Genomic DNA, 18958 nt, shown 5'->3' with positions numbered 1-18958 from the left:
TGAGTTCAGGTTCCCAAAGAGCTGATGTGGATTCAGGACAAATTTCAGTCCAAGCAGAAGGGTTGGCTGATCATTAAAATGCATCATACAGGTAATCTGGCTCACACTCCCAGAGCTTTAGAGGTATTTTAACACCCACAGTACTCCAAGTGCTAAAACAGCTTGACCAAATTTGGCATTCAGCATGTCCTGAAAGGAAAATAGAACTCAGAGCAGCAGAAGAGCGAGGCCTTCTCCGTGGTGTGACTTACACGGGAGATCAGAGGCTCCTCCTGAGCTGAGCTCCACGTTCCCAGAGCTGTGGTTCGTGGTGGCAGCTCTCAGCACCCCTGTGCTCTGCCAGCCCTGTGGCACAGATGCCACGAGTGCCCGGGGCTGGTGTCCGTGGGAGAGGAGAGGAGCTGAGAGTCAGGCCTGGAGGGGCGTGCTGGAGAGCAGTGTTCACATATTAACAGATTTCCACTCAAACTGGCAAATAGGGATGTCTATGTTCGAAATGCTGTGTGAAAGCCAAGGCAACAAAAGTCAAAATGTGCATGCGAGAATATGTGGCACACACAGTATATGTCACAATGTTTACCATCACTTCAAAACATGCACCCGCCCACAGCTCTTCACTAGCAGCATCCTGGATCTTCTCCAATTGGGATTTGCTATATGAAGCAAAAGTCAATTAAAATCAGCCATTATTGTACAGATCATGAGATCCTTACTACGAGATCCCATACTCATCCCAGATGCTCATTAATAGCAGTGTGTTGTAAACAATCCAGGACAATTGCTTGGGGTTTGTAGACTTTTCTGATGGCTGTGTTTGCTCAGTTAACATGTAACATTTTTAAATGGGTTGGATTAAAATTTTTTGCAAATATCAAATTCCCCAGAAACACAGTTCTGTTGCGTTCTGGAACTGTTTCAAATGTAGGTCAGAGTCAGTAAGTGTGCTTAGCTAATGAAAACAGAGGCGGGGGGAGAAAGATTTGGGGAAAGGGAAATTCTGTCCACCCAGCTTGCTAGAGGAGCACCAGCTCGCCCACCTTCCTTCAGCAGAGCCTGCTGCTGGGTGGGGTGTGGTGACTCCTGTCGGCATCACACCAATCCCACAGCTTCATCTTGGGAAGTCACCGCCTGCTGCAGGCCTGGTGTGCTTCCCTGGGCTCCCTCGGTGTCTTGAGGAGCTCCTCCATGTAGTTAAGGAAATGTGATTTTCCAGGGAGGTAAACTGTGCAGTCCCCTGTTCAGAAGCTCATGGGACTTTACAGATCCAAAACCATGATTATTTGTGGAGATTTACTGCCCTGATTCAGTAAAATCCATGTAAGAATGGCCTTGAGCTGGGATATTTTTTTGGGGTAGGTGAAGGCTTCTAGTCCTTCAAACACCAACATCCATCTTCCAGCTCCCACGTAAGGCCAGGCCAGAATTACAGGTGAACCTGACCCTTCAGTCCTGCTGGGAAACAAAACAGTGGCATGTCGCTGTAGAGCAGGACAGTAACGAGAATGACTCCAAGTCGAAGGCTAGAGAATGAACTCCGATTTATTTCAAATGCACCGCTCCATTTATAGAGAACATCGTGCGGACTGATTTCATTGGCCTTAGAGTAAAAACACTCACACCGTTGGTGTGCAGTGAATGACGCACGGTGGCAGAACCTATCTATAAACAATGTGAACAACAAGATAGGTTAGAGAATTATTTACATTCTTTCCCAACTGTCTCTCAGGCTCTCACCTGGTTAAAAAACCTTCTCTTTTTCTCTTTGACTGAACTGAGAATATCCACAGTGGCAGGGCTTTTTCGTCAAATAAAACATCAGCTCAATGTGAAACAAACATCTTTGTTTTGGAAAAAGATTGCCCCACCCCTACACGCATGCACACAAATGCACACACTACTTTTTAGGGATGACTTGTTAAAAAAATCTGTAATTAGCACAATTTTGTTTGTAATAAGCAGGGATAAATTGTTTGATTTAGTGCCAATATCAGTAGCAATGGAAGTGCACTTGCTCTTTTGTTTTCAACTCTTTCACTACATCTTCATGTTTCGTTTCAAGGTGAGATCAGTATCTGGAAACATGATGTAATATATGCTGTTATCATTTTATGAACTTCAGCAAATCTACTCCTGATAATGTATTATAATTATACCAGTAATCAGAACTGGATTTGAAAATGCAGGAAGCCTGGTGCCAACTGCCACTGTGTGTCTGACCAGATCACAAAAGGAAAACAACAGTTACTGGCATTTATTGTCAGGGGAGCTTCAACTCAGACCTGCAGACAGATACAGACTGCAAAAATTAAATGGCTGTTCATGTCATATGTATACCTAATTTCTGTGGATTTTCAGACTGGCATCCTAAACTCTGTCGTGCTTTTTCCCATTTTCTTCTCAGTTTTCCTTTAAGAGAAGCTTCCCTACTCTAAAGCCAAATGCAATGTTCCCTGCTGTGATGGATTCCTTCTTTTTCCTTCCTAATTGGAGCCATTTCATCAGATCGAATTTTGACAAAGATAGTAATTGTCATCCAATTTTAAGGCAATGACAAGATCAATATGAATTCTCAGATGACAAGTATTATTACTGGATGAGCACAAAGAAACAAAGAAAATGAAAAATCCATGTTCTAGGGATCAAAACAGTTAGAGGCACATGCTTGCCCTGATCCACGTGTAAGTGAATCCTGTTACAACAATAGAGGCTGTGCCTGTGGATGGATGGGGTAGAACAGATGGCCTTTGCCAGGCAAATAGTGCAGGAAAACGAGCACCCAGTGCTTTAGTACACTGCAGTTTGGGTAATGGAGGAGTCAATTAACTTGCCACCAAACAGGCTTACAGGGAAAATTACCCACAGCCCCATCTCTGCTCCTCCTTAACATTTCGTGCTCCTTCTGTTCCCTGAATGTCAGGAGTAAATACCCAAGAAAACCCTGCTTCTTTAAGGTAAATATATTCAAACTGTATTTATGTAGGCAGAAGTACTTGATTATTTTTATAACATTGTTTAAATGAGATGATCTGATTAGTTAATGGCCCAAGGAGTTCAGGCAGAGTTCAGATAAGGATCTAAAATGTGCAGCAGCATCTTCAGATGTTTTCCACACCATGGTGGTTTTGGGAGGGATTCTTCCATGTATGCATAACTTGCCAGATGCTGTCATGTTGTTTTAGCAGGTTCACCCTGCAACAAGACATTTCTTCAAGGCATTTGACCCTCAGAGTGCAGCTCCTGCTCTGTATTTGCTCCTCAGGGTGCATCCAGGTTTCCACTGCAGGGCTGCTCTGCACACGCCTGCCTGGCTATTAATCCAGACCGCCTGCTTTCCCACCCCCAAAGTGTTAAATCCAAGGAATTAGAACCCGCCTGGGTTTGGTTTTTTTTTTTTTTTTTCATTATTTATATTCAAAATACATTTTAACTGAGGAAAGGCAAAATAATACATGGTTGTCGTGCTAATTGGCAGCTGCTATGGGTAACAACCGTGACAAGTTTCAGCTCTGTCCACTTCAACCCAGCCAAGTCATTAAGGGTTTCCAGGCAGAGAATTGGGTTATGAAACCCAATATTCACTGGTGGCTGTGCTGGTGTCCCTGCATTGCTGAGCACCTTCTCAGCTACCCAAATGCAGGTTCAGTAGGATTATGATCCGTGGAGGAAGGCCTCAGCCAAGCACTTGAAAGATGTTTGTTAGCCTCCAAAATATAAATAAAATATTTACAAAGAGAATAATTGACTTTTGATGTTTACTTCAGGCTATGGTTAAGCAGGCAGTGTCTGTACTAAGCAATGCAGTGACCACCTGCCACAAATGCTGTGATATTTGACAGATCCCTTTCTGCCAAGAACTATAATTCCTATTTAAATCTAAATAGAGGAGCCATGAATGCAGATTTCTCATCACAAAGACACTGATGTTAATCCCCAGTACAGAAAAATAAGAAAAGCCAGAACGTTTTATTGGATTTTATATGGAAGATAATTAAACAGTATTTCTTCTTTACTTGGTATACAGCATCCCATCAACCTTCCTGCTGAAATTTGTTTCTAAAGAAAGCCAGAAAGTTTTATTACATTTTTATGTAAAAGCAAATTAGCATTTTGTGTATTTGAACTTGTATTACAATAACAAAAAATGGGTAAACAAAAAATGACCAAAGAATGATGAAAATAACAAGAAAGCAAATGTAAGGAAAGCACAACACTGTTCTCATACACACAATTTCATATTCTAAGCATGCAAACCAAATAAATGTTTGTGTGCATATGTATGTATTGTATATATTCACATACTAAGCAGTTCTGAAAACCTAAGCTGATGAAAGTGAGGAAATGCTAGAATTAGATGTGCTTGCACACCCCTATTTGGCCTTTTTGGTTGTGTACACAGAACGTATGCTGGGGGTTTTTTCCACACACACCCCCCACAGAAAACGGTGCAGTGTAGGCAGAAAATTGGCTGTGAGAATGATGTAATCTCTGAGAGAGCTGCTTTGCAGGAGCCTGCTTCTTCTCTGCCCACAAGCCAGTTTGGTATTTTGGATGTACCCAAGGAAGTTCTCGTAGCATGTTCCCCAGCAGGTGGGTGCTGCCAATCTGAGGCTGTGCAAAATGTGTCTGAGGGTGCATTTAAAGAGAGCTCATTAACAGAGGGGAGGGGGCAGGGGGAGCTGTATCCAAGGCTGCATCCTCGGCATTTAAAAATGTTTCACTTCAGCCTGTGCTGCCATTTACTGCATTATGTGATGCATGTGGGTTTTCCAAACAAAAGATGTTTATGAGGAGAGTATATTTTGAGATCCCTTTCATGGCTGCACAGACCCCTCTCCAAGCAGATGGCCTGACAGTTGCAAGGAAACTATTCATAAGCCAGAAGTAGCATTTAAAATTCTTTTTTTTTTTTTTTTTAAAAAAAGACAGTTTGTTCTCCATGTTCATTTTAAGCAGGTACTAATTCTGTCTGTGGCAGCACCTTCCCCAGCCCAGCAGCACCAGAGCAGCCAAACCTGCAGCCTCCTGGCTGCTCCCATGCACAGGGGACCACTGAAATTCCAGTTCCACTCACTGCTAACTTGGAGTAATCTTGGAGATACAACAGTTTCCCTTGTGTACCCAAAATAGGTGGGATCCACAGAGAAAATGTTTGCCTGGCGTCTGTGAGTGTGTAGAAACAAGAATTTTCCAAGGACGTGAATATATTTGATTCCATTTTCATTCTCAGCCTTGACTGTTGCCTAGATGTTGGTAACAGTCTTTGGGGAGAATAACCAGCTGAGAACAAAGTAGCTGAACCTGAGCCACTTCACCATTCCTAAGTTCATGTATTCAGGGAGAAATCTGGAGGCAGTGGCTTCACAGCTGCCTTTGCTGACCCTTTTAATTGCCTGCTACAGAACCTCCTGCTTGAAGGAAACGAGCGCTCCCATATCATGCACTTGATAAATAAATAATGCCATCCCTCTGGAGACAAGAATTCCATCTCTAGCACAAGGACAGGGACTAAGTGTCCTTCCAGTTTGGGGAGATGGTTTGTTTTTGCTTTTCCTTCACCTCAGGAACTGAGGCTTATTATTTGTCACATCAAACACATTTAGAAGCATTTCAGAAAAATTTGCCTAATATCCTGCAGCAATGAGTTGCAGGGTTGATTATACACTGCACGAATGTTTTCAGCATTTTTCCTTCACCTTTCCATGCATATTTGTGCTTCAGAGTAAACAGAATAAATAGTCCCTTCTCTCTGCTTCTGTTATATCATCTTTTACTCTTGTGTTTTGTAAACTAAACAATGCTAGTCTTTTTAATCACTTTTTAGATGGAAGCCTCTTTCCTCATGTGTTTAATCATTTTTGCTGCCTTTTTTGCTGCAGAAGTACATACATGTGGGCATATACACCCTGGAGCAATCAAAAAGTCTGCCAAGAACAGGTTTTAAGGCTTCACAGAGGTTTGCTCTTTGCTCCCAGAACAATTCCTGTTCATCTCACTCTAAATTCACTTTTAGGAAGAGGGTGGCCCTGCGCAGGCGCTGAGCTGTGTGTGTGCAGATGTGCAGGGTGAGGAGTGAGGAGCAGGACAGGGAGGCTGGGGAGGCTGCAGAGCTGGGTGAGCAGCAGGCCAGCCCAGACCTGCTGCAGGAGCAAAGCCAGAGGCTGGGCCAGGGCAGGAAAGGGTTTGTGCTGTGAGAGGATGAGCCTCCCGAGGGCACACCCTCCACACAGATAGTTTGTGGATGATGTTGTTCCATGGTCCTGAGGCTCACCTCCACTCCAGGCTGCCTTTGTGCCTCTCTGACCCTGCAGAGCAGAGCCCAGCTCTGAGAGGGAGGAGAGGCAGGCCTGGTGCTGCTGCTCTGCTCAGCCCAAAAGAGAACCAGAACGAGGAGTAAGAACCTGGTGAAGGTGATGCCTAAAGAGGCTCCCTGGAGCAGAGGCTGGACAGAGTTGAAGGAATAAAGCAGGGATTTATTAAAAGGCCTCAAAGGATACACCTCGGGCAGCACAAAAGCCCGGCCGTGGCTACACCCAGGATGAACCCCGGGTCAGGAGTTTTGACACTTTTATGAGTTCTGGTCCATTTCCACATTGGGGTTCATTGTCCAATTCCAGCTCCAGGTGCTGCAGTCCCACCCTCCCAGGTTGCTCTCCTCCATCCCCTGCTGTTTGCACTTTTTGGGGCTGAAGCTGCAGCGCTGTCCTTGGTTCTGGGCTGGAAAAGGATTGTTGTGTGTGCCTGAGCTGTGAGGAGAACTTGCTAAAACACTTTATATGGAGCTCAGAGTTATTCACCAGTGCAGTAGAGCCTGGAAAACACGGAAGGCATCAAAGTCTCCAGGAGAAATATGCTCTGCAGCTGGGACCAGCGTCCTCATGGAGGTGCAGCCAAGGCACTTATCTTTTGGCAGCCTTTTATTCCCTGACCTGCAGAAGCTTTTTAGCTTGTTCCTTTCTGGATCCAGAATCTCTGTGCATTGTAAAGGCCAGAACCTTTCCTGGGGGGAAGCAGCACACACTTCATCAGGGGTGGACTGGCTCTACATAGGTTAGCTGAAGACCAAGGCCAAATACATTTTGCATAGGATTCCCCCAGTCTAATTTTAGCCCTCCTACTTTCCTCTCATTCTTAAAATCAAACTGAATATATCTTGTCCTTGGAAAGGTCTTTGCTAATCCTGTTTGTAGTTTTAAATGCTATGTAAACATTTCCATTGTGGATTAATGTGCTGTTTCAAAGCAGTGGAGATTTTAAGATTGCCATTAATTCAGAGAAAGACACTTCTGTTATTATTACGGTTCTTTTGGAAACTTAATTTCATTCAATGCCCTTTTGAAGGCTTTGCACTAGAGTGTTAAATGAATGCTATCAAAGGCCATATTAAAGAGGATTGTATATAGTTGACCAGGGTTCATGCTAAGGCCTAGTTTTAGACAGTATCTTATATTGAAAATATGGTTCTTCAATTATACCTTCTATTGCAGAAATGAAATTACCTTGAATGCTTGGTGTAGTAGGCTTATTTCTTAGAATACAATAGAAAATGGTCAAATTCTTCCTCACAGTAAAACATATCTGATTAAAAAATGAAAGAGAGAGAAAAATGTGAAAAGTAAAATCAGTCATAAGAACCCTGGGATCAGTGAAAAGACAGCTTGGACAAAGGCTCTCCATTTGAGTAGCCCAAATAATTCCAGGATTGTCTGAATGCTTCAAGTAGAAGCATCTGAAGTGCCTAATGTTCTGCCAGCCGATTCAGGATGCTGCAAAGGGGGATCAGAGGGCCAAAGTGAATATGCAGAAGCTTTTAAATACATTCCCACTATTCACAGTAATCAAAGTAACTTGCAAATACATCTTAGCAAAACTTAACATCTTTGAGATCACAATCATAAAAAATAATTGATACAATTAGAGGTATGAAGCTACATTCTTTGTAACTGCAGCTATTCACATTTATTACATTTCTAAGTGTTTTCTTGTCTGCTTTCCCAGCTCATAATGTACATCTGATTTATTTGGAGAATTATAGTGATTGCAGTCCTTCCCTAGTTTGTTGGTATTTTTTTTCTGCAGGGCTTTAGGTGTGTTTTCAGCGTGCAGAGGGTCCAGCCCCGCAGGGGCACAGCAGGCCTTGGCCAGGCTGCTCTGGCAGGCAGTGCTGGCACCTTGGGCTTGGCCTTGGCTGAATTGAGTGGCTGCTGCTGCTGCAAACGCACACAGCCTGCTGTGCAGCTCCCAAACACTCTGCCTGCCTAATTCCAGGATTACAGCGCTTAAGGACAGGTAAGGATGATGAGCAAGTGGAAAGGATCTTATGTCCTTACACCCACAGGGAGTCCCGTGCCTCTGTCCTGCTGGCATTAGTCATGTAAGCCTCTCATCCATCCACTTGGGAAGAGCGATTTGCTCAGCCTTTGCTGTTTTGCTCAGGTTTTGATGTGCTAGCTGAGCAAACTCCGTGATTGCTTGTGTGTATGGGAATTAATTATGAATTTAGGCTGTATAAAGCAATCTTGTGGACTCCTGCTTCATTAGTAATCTGATCTGCTAGGCACTGCACTGCTGAGTGCCTCAATTCACACCGCAGACACCGTCGCTGGAAGGAGCGGACATTTGTGTGGAATTTGGGATGTTTCTCAACTCTTTGCATTCAATTCTTACCATCCTCCTCTTATGAGGAGGGCAGCTTATGGTGAGAGGCCAGAGCACAGGATAAGTGTTGTTCTCCCTGCTGAAAAGTTGTCCTATGAAAAAGATTCCATTGATTTTCTTTCCCAGAGAAAGCAAGTTAGAGTGCAGGGGTCTGGCTTGCTGGGCATGGATGTGCACCTTGAGGCTCTCGTGCTCCTGCTGGCTTCAGAGACAGAGTAAAATGTCCCAAGAGCTACAGTTGAACAGCAGAACACAAGAGTGAAGTGGTTATTTTCATCTTTTAACCAGTCTCTTCTTATTTGTTAACTAATTAAAATTATTCTTGGGCAATTTGATACCACGAGCCACCACCTGCAGGAATCTTACTGTTTGGTAAAAAGGAATCATTTTTCTTTTCCATAAGAGACCTGGATAGGACAAAGAAACGTTTCTATATTGCATGCATTGGCAAGAATGATTAGACAGGCTGTAATCTTGGTCAGTCTGACTTCTGCAATTATGGAAAATTACAAAGATTGATGTTAGTTGCAATTTATCTTATTCACAAACTGGTACAGGATGAATCTTCTCTTTTGAAATACGTATTTCACTAAAACTAGAGTTCATATGAAGTGATTTCTTTTTCTTTCTTTTCCCTATCAGATTGATAATAGTCTGTGTAGGAAAGAGCTGAAAAACACAAAAAGAAAAAGTTGGAGCTATTTGAATTGTCATGGCAATATCCTGGATTTTTCAAGAAGTTTGGTTCTGTTTAGCTAGTCACTTTAATTTTCCTTCACTAACTTGTCTCCATTCTCTGCCACAATGATAATTCTTTATATGACTGTCAGCCCTTTGCATTGTGACAGCTTAAATTAATGTTTTGATATTTCTCTCTTTGTAAGAATACAACAAAGAAGACAACTGCCAAGGATAGGACAGAAACTATATGAATGTAAAACAGACACTGCACACCAATAAAGCCAGAAGGAATCATTTTCATGTTACTGCCTTGTTAATAAGCTTTTGCAACAACTAATCCTGAACTCTTTGGGTTCTCTGGGCTAGTATGGCCCTTGTGCTTCATCTGGATTGTGGGGAACTCCTTACGGGGGACCTTGGGCCTTTCTGGGAATGCTCCAGCCCGTTTGGGCTGGGGAGGTTTGGTAGCTCAGGCAGGCTGCTTCAGCCCCTGGTACTGCACTAACCACAGGTGTGAGCCTTGGTGGATTAGCTTGTTTTGCCCTGATAATCACAACGTTCTTCTGCACAGTGAAAACCCTTTGGCAAACTAATACACGTTCATCTCATTTTTACACACCACCTCTCCGAGCGTTAAGGAGATCAGTAAGAAGAATTCCGAAAGGAAGGGGAAGGAGGAGTTGGAAGGATTTGATTTGGCACTTACAAAAGAAATGATGAAAAGGAATTGTCTTTAAGATTTTGTGGAGGTTTACACCAATCCTTATCTAAGGTTCAAGGCCTTTAGCAGCATCGTTCCTGCTCTTAATGTATGCTTCCAAAATCCCAACCCATCTGGCATTGCCGTAAATGAAGCTTGACTTCAATGAGGATGGTGTTTTTCAATGTTCTTTAAAAAATCTTTTTAAAAAGATCTGAGATATCACATGCAGTTTAATGTTTCAGTATAGCTGAGGATTTCATTATTACCTTCTCTCATTTTTATCATTTTCCGTCTGTTTCTCCTCTCACACATTCCTTCAGGACCTGGCCTCACCTGAGAGATGAGGAATTTAAATGAAAGTAGAACAAAAAAAAATCAATTAATCCATTCTTTGTGGCAGAAGCCACCAGATGATGCTGTTACTCTTACAGCTTCTTAGCATGTGAGCAAGATTTCAGTTTTTGAAGGAATGTTGCATTGTTATTAGCTTAGTTTTACAGTAATCCTTTGAGAGAAGCTACCAGCAGAGTGTGTTTTCTGCTTTATTCTCTGTAGGATGCAGTTCTTAGGACAAATTACATTCCTTGGAGTTAAATGTGCAGTGCCATACTGCAAAGTAGTGTGTTCCAGAAGGAGGAGGATCTCCTGTGATGACTGCAGATACCACTGTTACAGGGTAAAAATAATAATTAAAAAAGAAAAAGCATAAAGAAAATGGGTTTCACTTAGGAGAAAGTCCACATTACTTCCTGTTTTATCAACAGATCAGTGCCAAACCCCCAAATTCTGCCACTACAAAGAGGAGAGAGTTGTCACAGATGGAACACACTGAAGGAGGAGGGGACACTCTTGTCACTGTGGATGTGCTGGGCCATGTCTGAGAGCCATCAGGAGAGCACTGTTAGCATCTCAAAACATCCCTTGACCTGTGCCTCTCCCTCTTTAACAGAGAGCTGGTCCCAGAGAGCTTCAAAGAATAGATCAAAAGTGTGAGCTGTACTATTTATCTCAATGGACCTCAAGTGCTGAAAGCTAGAGATGAAAAATTTAACATCAGATTTGTCAAATATTTCACTGCTGATGGGATCATTTCAGCAGGAATGACCAATGGCAGTGCTTATCCATCAAATTGAAGGTTTCATATAAAAAATAAATAACATGGGAGATGGGGCTTCTAGTGGATGATTCATTTATGCATTTTAATTAAAACACTTGATTGTTTAAATGCAAATGAAGCAAACTCAGAAATGCCAGTGCACTGCATCAGCGTGCTGGAAACCCCAGCGGCAGCGAGGCTGGGTTGGCTCAGGTGTGCTGGTGGCAGAGAAGCACACGGGAAGGTGTCGCTGTCTCTGCAGAAGGGATTGCCACCAGCTGCTCCTGACTCTGCTCCGGCCAGCAGGAACAGCCCCACACGGGAGAGCTCCTGGCCCAGCCCAGCCGTGCCTGGACACTGACCTCACACTGGGCACTTGTGCTGAAGGGCACGTGTCAGCGTTCAGGCAGCGCCAGAGCTGCACGAGGCAAGGCCAAACCCATCTAGAGACTGCCCTTCACAAAACTGAGATTATCTTTGCCCTGGGATTTCCAGGCTTGACCACCATCTAATGTAAAACAAGTTCTGTTTATGTTTTATGGATCTTTACAAGAAAAACAAGTAGGCACACACAGAAACCAAGCGAGCCCGTTGCAGAGCTGATGCACCCAGGCTTTGCTAAGCCAATTAAGCAATCAAATAAAGGCCACAACTGAAATGGACTCAACAGATCAGTGAAATCAAATGGTGAAAATTAATATACTAGGAAATTAAATCAGAATTATAAAGCTGAGACTGAATTTGATTTGATTTGCTGGCCCTGGGCTGGGGATATTTACAGGGAAGCTTTTTTCTTTGCAGTCTGAAGGATGTTTGTGTCCATCAGGTGTGAGGTTTGTGCTGGTTCTTCCCAAAAGAGACCCTCTAAAACAAAGGGTGATCCTGACCTGTTACACTTAAGGAGGAGGTACATCCACCACAGTGCTGTCAGCAGCTCTGCTTCATTCTTTTCTACCTTAAATCTCCCTGTTGTAACAAGTTACTAGCTTGCTGTTCTGATTTTCCCTTTCTAACACAGGAAATCTTTCCCTAGAAGTGACACAGATGACAGCCATATCAAGCAGTAACAGCTTTGGGGAAAAAAATAATAAATCCAAAAGAATCATCTTAATTATATGCAACATTTACAGAGTTTGGTGTTTACTTTTAGGGACCTGTATGTAGTGCTATTTCTCCATTATAGAGTGCAAGTATGCAAGTGTGTCTTTGAGATAAGGCAGTATCATCCTGGTATAATGGAAAGGAAATGAAAAGAAAGAGTTCAAAATGCTTTATATTTTGGGATCTTCACTTGTAGTGTTGACAGCAGCTGCAACAAAGATTCAGGTTTAAGACAATTTACAATTCATGTTCAACATGCTGTGGCATTTAGCACAGCCAGTAACAAGTTTTACCTCTGTCCCTGTGGAATGTACAGCCACGAGAAGGAAAAGCTTTATGTCCAGAAGCTGTCCATGGGAATGAACACACTTCTTTCCATCAAGATCCTTACTCCCTTCAGGATCCTGCTGGTGGTGATTAGGACCAGACCTGGTGGATGATGTTGCCCATGGAAGCCTTGAGCCATGAGGTTACCAGGAGGTAACCTCCTGGAGGTTCACTACCAGGAGGAGGTTCACTGTCATGCAGTATCTGCCAGTCTCATTGCAGGCTGCTTGTTAGAGGAGCAGAGATGTGGAGAGCAGGCTGGGGAAACTCATCCTTGTTTCCCAGCTTAATGAAAAATATTGAGTGGACAGTGCAGTAAAATACATTAAAAATAAATTCTTTGTGAGTTCTTCTACTGCAGTTGCCTCCTCACCCTACCTTGGGCAATGAATGCAGGTAAATTCCTATCCTGCCCCAGGTTAAAATACTTCTTATTTTTGTCCCATCAGGCTAAATTTTGCATATAATTAGAGTTTTTCTAGGTTTGATTCAAACTGATTGCAAGGAACCTTTTTGCTGAAGGAGCAGATTTTCCTTTGAGTGCAGGCTGGGCTATCCTTGGGTCCAGGGAACTGAGCTGCAGGGTCTGGGCTGCCCTTGGGCTGGAGCAGAGCCCTGGTGAGGGCACATGGAGCACCCCCTGCTCTCCCCACATCCTTCATCAGCACAATGCGATTGACCACGGGCCAGGGCTCACCATCCACCTTTCTGGGAAGCCACGCCAGGTTACATCCCTGCCCACAGCTGGGGGTTGGAGCTAGGTGATCTTTGAGGTCCCTTCCAGCCTAAACCATTCTGTGATCTAAGAGCTGGGACTTGGGCAGGAGGTGGGAGGGAGAGGAGTTTTCTCACCGGTTGGGTTGGACATCCCCAAGGACGTGTGATTCCCGAAATCCGTGTGTGCCACAGCTCAGCTCGGAGCATGCCAGGGCTGCTGAGGGAACTTCTGTGAGCAAGCCTTCCCCAGCATGAGAGGTGGGCTGCAGAGCCAGGCCTTCTGTTTGGGCAAAACCCAACAACACCAGTGAATTAAAGACATAATTGGGGGTTTGGCAAAACTGCAACACAGCTGCCCAAGGTCATCTCCAGTGAAAGTAGCCAGGGAGGTTTACATGGAAGACGTTAATTGGATTTTCGTTTTCTCCTTAGAAAGGTTTAGAGCTACCGGATCTCACCCCGGTACAAGCTGCATGAATATGTCCAATGATATTGTGAGCTGATTATTGTTCATTCTTAACGGCTTTCCATCTCCGTAACAACGGTATTAGCATTAATATTGTGCCCAGGGCTCTGAATATGGATACTAATGGAACTCAATCAGCTCCTAAAGAACAAAGGATCTCTTTTACATGGCACCCTGTGACTGGCAGAGGACTGGATTAGCAGCTTGTCAATCCTCCACTTCGAGGCGCTTTTTTGACGCACTCTTGAATGCTTGGTTAGTGCGTGGAATTACATTATCTGAAAAATTAATACAAAACAGTAAGCGAAAGCTATGTGCTATTCCCTCCTGACCTGATTATTCTAGATTATTTAACTAAGTAGCCAGCATACCCCCTAATTTAAGTGCTGAATTTCTACCACACAAAACGTTATCTTTTCTCATAAAAGAAGCCCACAAAAAGAGCAAGCTCAATTGCCAATTATGCTTCTTCCATGAAATCTCTTCTATCCCCTTCAGGAAAGGTTTGGGTAAAAATATAATTGCAGTGGATAAGGAAGCTTAAGAAAAGATGTAAGTGAAAAATGTTATGTGTTGGCATCTGATTGATCCATTTGAAAGAAAGAGAAGGAGAATTTGATGAGGTGGTAAGGAGCTCATAGTTTGTTTCGAAGGAACCCAGCATTTTTTTAACCTGTACAGGGTGCTGAGCTATAATTAAGAACAGCAAGTCAGTGAAAAATCTATTTAAACTCCTGACAGCTTCTCTGCATTAGCATTTTTGACATCTACATTCACTCTGGCAAATCACTAATGTAATTTTTTTTTTCAAATTATATTTTTATTAGCTTTCTGCATGTAATAACAAAGTAAAAATGATGTTGCAGCCTGGACAGGTCTTTAACTCAAAAGCTCAGCACTTACATTGTGCTTAATTACCTGCCTGATTATTGTTTTTATCCTGAAAGAAATTTTGTAAATATGTTTTTGTCTATAAAGAATCTTTAAAGGGAAACCAACTGTTTGATACTGTTGGTTGGTGAAAAGTATGGCAAACCCTGGATTACAAACACTGTGATTAATTGTTGTCAAGATACTAGTCTCTGGGGATTCTATAATAATAATAATAATAATAATAATAATAATAATAATAATTTGCTTTTATTATAATTCATTATTATCACTACTACCATTATTATTATTATTATATTACCATTATTATCATTATTACCATTATTACCATTATTATTATTTTGGGTGAACTTTGAGTTATACAGGTCTTTCCCATTAATAATTATCCTAAGGCAAGGGAAGAATCATGGCTCAAGCCTGGTAACTTGTGTATAGGTATAGTATTTTCAAACACATCAACAATCTTCCTCAAAGTGGGAAGAATTTGTGATAACATTTAAGTCAGATGCACTGTGAATGTGTTGGATTTAATTTGATAGCAAAGAAATACCATCATTAATTAGAATGCTTTCAGATTAGTGTTTGTCTTGCATAATTCAACATTTGCCAAAGTTCAGGAAAGATATGCACTAAATAGAAATTATTACTTTGATAATGCGGCTACATTTCCTCTCCTTATTTTTAATATGGCTTTTTAATTTGGGTAATGAGTATATATCACTAATCATTTTGAAAGCCTATTACCAACACCAACCAATTCATCAACTTGAGTTAATAATTTACTTTATTAGAAAAATTGGAACTGGACACAGCTGTGGAGGACTGAAAGAAATAAATAATAATTTTAAAAAAGCCTCCTTAGCAGATAACCTATTTTCCTATGTGCATAAAACGCCCCTTGTTCTGTCAGGACTTGTTTTCCCACTGCTGGAACTCTTTGGTAGCCATTAAACTCCTGCTCGAGACACATTCTACTGCAGGGCATTTGGAAATTAAATGCTCGAGGAATTAGAAGAAGACGGTCCTCTCCCATACTTAATTTTCCCATGTATTATTAGTAGCTGCCTCTGCACTGCTAATGCCCTTCTCCCACTGTGTAGGCATGAGCTGGCAAGGTCATTTGTTTTTCAACGTGTTTACTGGAAAAATGCACTTGCATCTGAATGATTGTTTTGGGAAAAATAAAAATCTTGGGATGAGTCATAAGTGAAGAAAAAAAGGTCATTTGAGAAGATTTCAATAAGGGGAGAAATTGATAAAGAATATGGAAATGCATTCTAATTAGAATGAAAAGTTTGAAGACTGCACCCTGTAGTGAAATTAGTGTCTGCAGCAGACAATGCTCCTCATTAACAAATCGGGACCTCACTTTTATTACACTTAAACTAAGATTCTCCACTGTGTCCTGCCACTTAAAAACATGCATCAGTGACCACAACACTCACCTGTGGTTACCCTTAACCCCCTGCATTCGTGAGCAGAGAGAAACTCTGAAAGAAGCCCCAGTCCAACGAGGGATGCTACAGAGATGGAGTGTTCTGTGCTGAAACTGAATCTTCCTTTGAATGGTGGAAGAATAATAAGGACCCTGCCTACTGAATCATGCCAAACTGCAGCATTTATTTATTTTTAGTACAGTTTTATCTGGTGACAACGCAGTCATCATAGCCTTTTGTTGTTAAGGTGTGTGTATATTTCTATTTGAAAACCTTAGGATAAGAAAGGCATGAACAGTAAAGCTTTGAAAATGAACCCCACTCAAGCAGTCACAACTCCAGTTCCCCCAAGTTCTGACATTTTTCATTACTGTGGGTCGCTCTGTGGGAAGGAGAGGAAGCAAAAAAAGAAATGAGCAAACACCCGGAGAAATTTAAATTAGAAGCCTTGTCTTTAATAAGATCTTGCTGTGACATTAATCCCTGTCTGCAGCTGAGGTATTGTTTGCCTTTGTTGGAGCCGAGGTTCCGCTCAGCTCCTGCCTCCCGAGCTCCCCTCCTGGCTGTGAGTCAGCCCCAGCCCTGAGTAGAGCTCTCCCCAAAACTGCCCCCAGCCCAGGTGAGCTCAGCCAAATATGGACCAAACCCCAGCGTGCTCCAGTCAGCGAAACATCTGCTCAGATTTCCCACTGGAATATTCCACCGAAAGTCAACTATTTGCACACAGTGAGTTTTAACAGATTTCCTCTTTTCTGATGAAAACTAATTTCCCTGAAATATGGTGAGTGCTGGTTTATTGCTGCTTTCAGCCCACATGCTCAGAAGGCAGAAGCTGCATCTCCACAGCTGAACCAGCCCCATCTGTCCCAGTGGCTGCCTGTGCCCACAGCTCGTCCACCCGTCCCTGCCAGCAGCGGGGCTGGCTGCCCGTGCCAGCCCTGCTGTGCCCAGAGCCAGGGCTGCTGTGCCAGGAGCCTCACCTGAGCTTCCCCAGCAGCTCCTCGTGCCACTCCAGCCACAGCAGCAGTGCTGGGTACCCAGGCTGATCCCTTAGAGACACCTGAGACCCCTTCCACGACCTGGAAGGGCTACAAAACATCTGGAGAGGGACCTTTTACAAGGAGCTGGAGTGACAGCACAAGGGGAAGCGCCCCACTTGGGGGTCATGCAAGGGGTAACCCACTTTGAAATGAAAGTGGGGGTTTAGATTAGATATTAGGCAGAAATTCTTCCTGTGGGGGTGGTGAGGCTCTGGCACAAGGTGCCCAGAGAAGCTGTGGATGCCCAACCCCTGGAGCATCCAAGGCTGGATGAAGCCTTGAACAGCCTGGTCAAGTTGAAGTGTCCCCACCTGTGGCATTCACATTCTCTGAACGGAGAGACATAATTCCCTCTCTCAGGATTTTTCCTGGAGAAGCACAGAGAGAACAAGAGAAAACAATTCTTATCTGCACCTGTGTTTGTCCCATGTGGAATGTGGTATGGACATTGTTTACCCAAGGTGGTTGCTGGATTGGATTCTGGTGATGGTTGGTTGGATTCATGGGCCAATTGAATCCAGCTGTGTCAGACTCTGGAGGAGAGTCATGAGTTTGTTAGTTAGTGATAGTTCTTGTTAGTGAAATATAGTATATAATATAGTTTAATTAATTAATTAGCCTTCTGAAATCATTGGAGTTCAGACATCATTCTACCCAGGCATTGGGGATCACTTTTACGATGCCCACCCATGGCAGGGGCTTGGAGGAAGGTGATCTTTAAGGTGATCCAAACCATCTTTGGGCTCTGTGATTCAGCAGGGATGAATTCCCCAAATCCCTGGCGTCTCAGCGCAGCGCAGCTGGCAGCGAGCACGTCTGGGACAGAGACAAAGCCTGACCAGCATAGCAAGAGGAGGCCACTTTTATTTACTTCTGTAGTCTTGTGAAAGAAAAGGGGGGCAGCGTGTAGATAAAGGTAATAAACACCTCCAAGCTGTGGCAGGGCTTGAAATGATTCTGCTGTTTATGGTTTCTCCTGGCTACAAGTAATTCTGTGCCTGTTAAATGGCCAGCAGCACCCTCACACAGACAGGGCTGAGAGCACAGAGCCGGGCCAGAGGCAGCAGGATGACAAAGAGGAGCACACGGGTACAAGGCAGGCATCCCTCTGCAACTGGCCTGACTCCTCTGCTGCTTTATGGGCCTTGTTCTCCCTGCTCAAACACTTGTATTCCACTGGTGTCAGTGCCGCAGCTCCAGGGAGCCTCCTGGGAATGTGAGCACTTCAGCCCCTGCAGACATGGAGAGCGAGGCTTCTCCTGCCGTGGCAGAGCCTGGCTGCTCACACACACCCCCAAACACAGCCCCTGCACCCCCCAGCCTCACAGCTCTCTGGACTATTCTCCACTGCCCAACTGTTCTTGCTGTGTCATGCCATTTGGGTAAATGAGTGTTAAAAACACGAAATTTTGTTACCTGCTCTGTCGGGAGTTCACCTGGCTGAGGTGGTCTTTGGGATCCCTGCTGCCACAGGCTGGCAGAGCACAGCTGGGCAGGGGCCTGTGCCGTGGAGCAGAGCTGGAGGGGGGATGCTGCAGAGCTGCAGCTAATTACAGTCAAAAATCATAACTTTAGACAACTCTAATGTTTGCAGCTGGAAAGACTTAAAAGCTATTTGCCTCTAATCTCCCTCTGACAATCAATGAATTGAACAGTAAATGTTATTAGACTAATTTACTGTTCATCAAGAGTAAGAAATGAATAGAATAATTTACTATTCATACATCCAACTGTGTGACATGTGTACAGATCAGTTTGAAAGAAAAAGCAACATTAGGGTTCCAGTTCTTCTCCCATACCTTTTTTTAATTCCAATTTATCTCCATTCTCATCCTAAAGCTGCTC

This window comes from Anomalospiza imberbis, chromosome 14 (assembly GCF_031753505.1).
Source record: "Anomalospiza imberbis isolate Cuckoo-Finch-1a 21T00152 chromosome 14, ASM3175350v1, whole genome shotgun sequence".
In the NCBI taxonomy this organism is placed as follows: Eukaryota; Metazoa; Chordata; class Aves; order Passeriformes; family Viduidae; genus Anomalospiza; species Anomalospiza imberbis.
Note: the sequence above shows the minus strand (reverse complement) of the source record.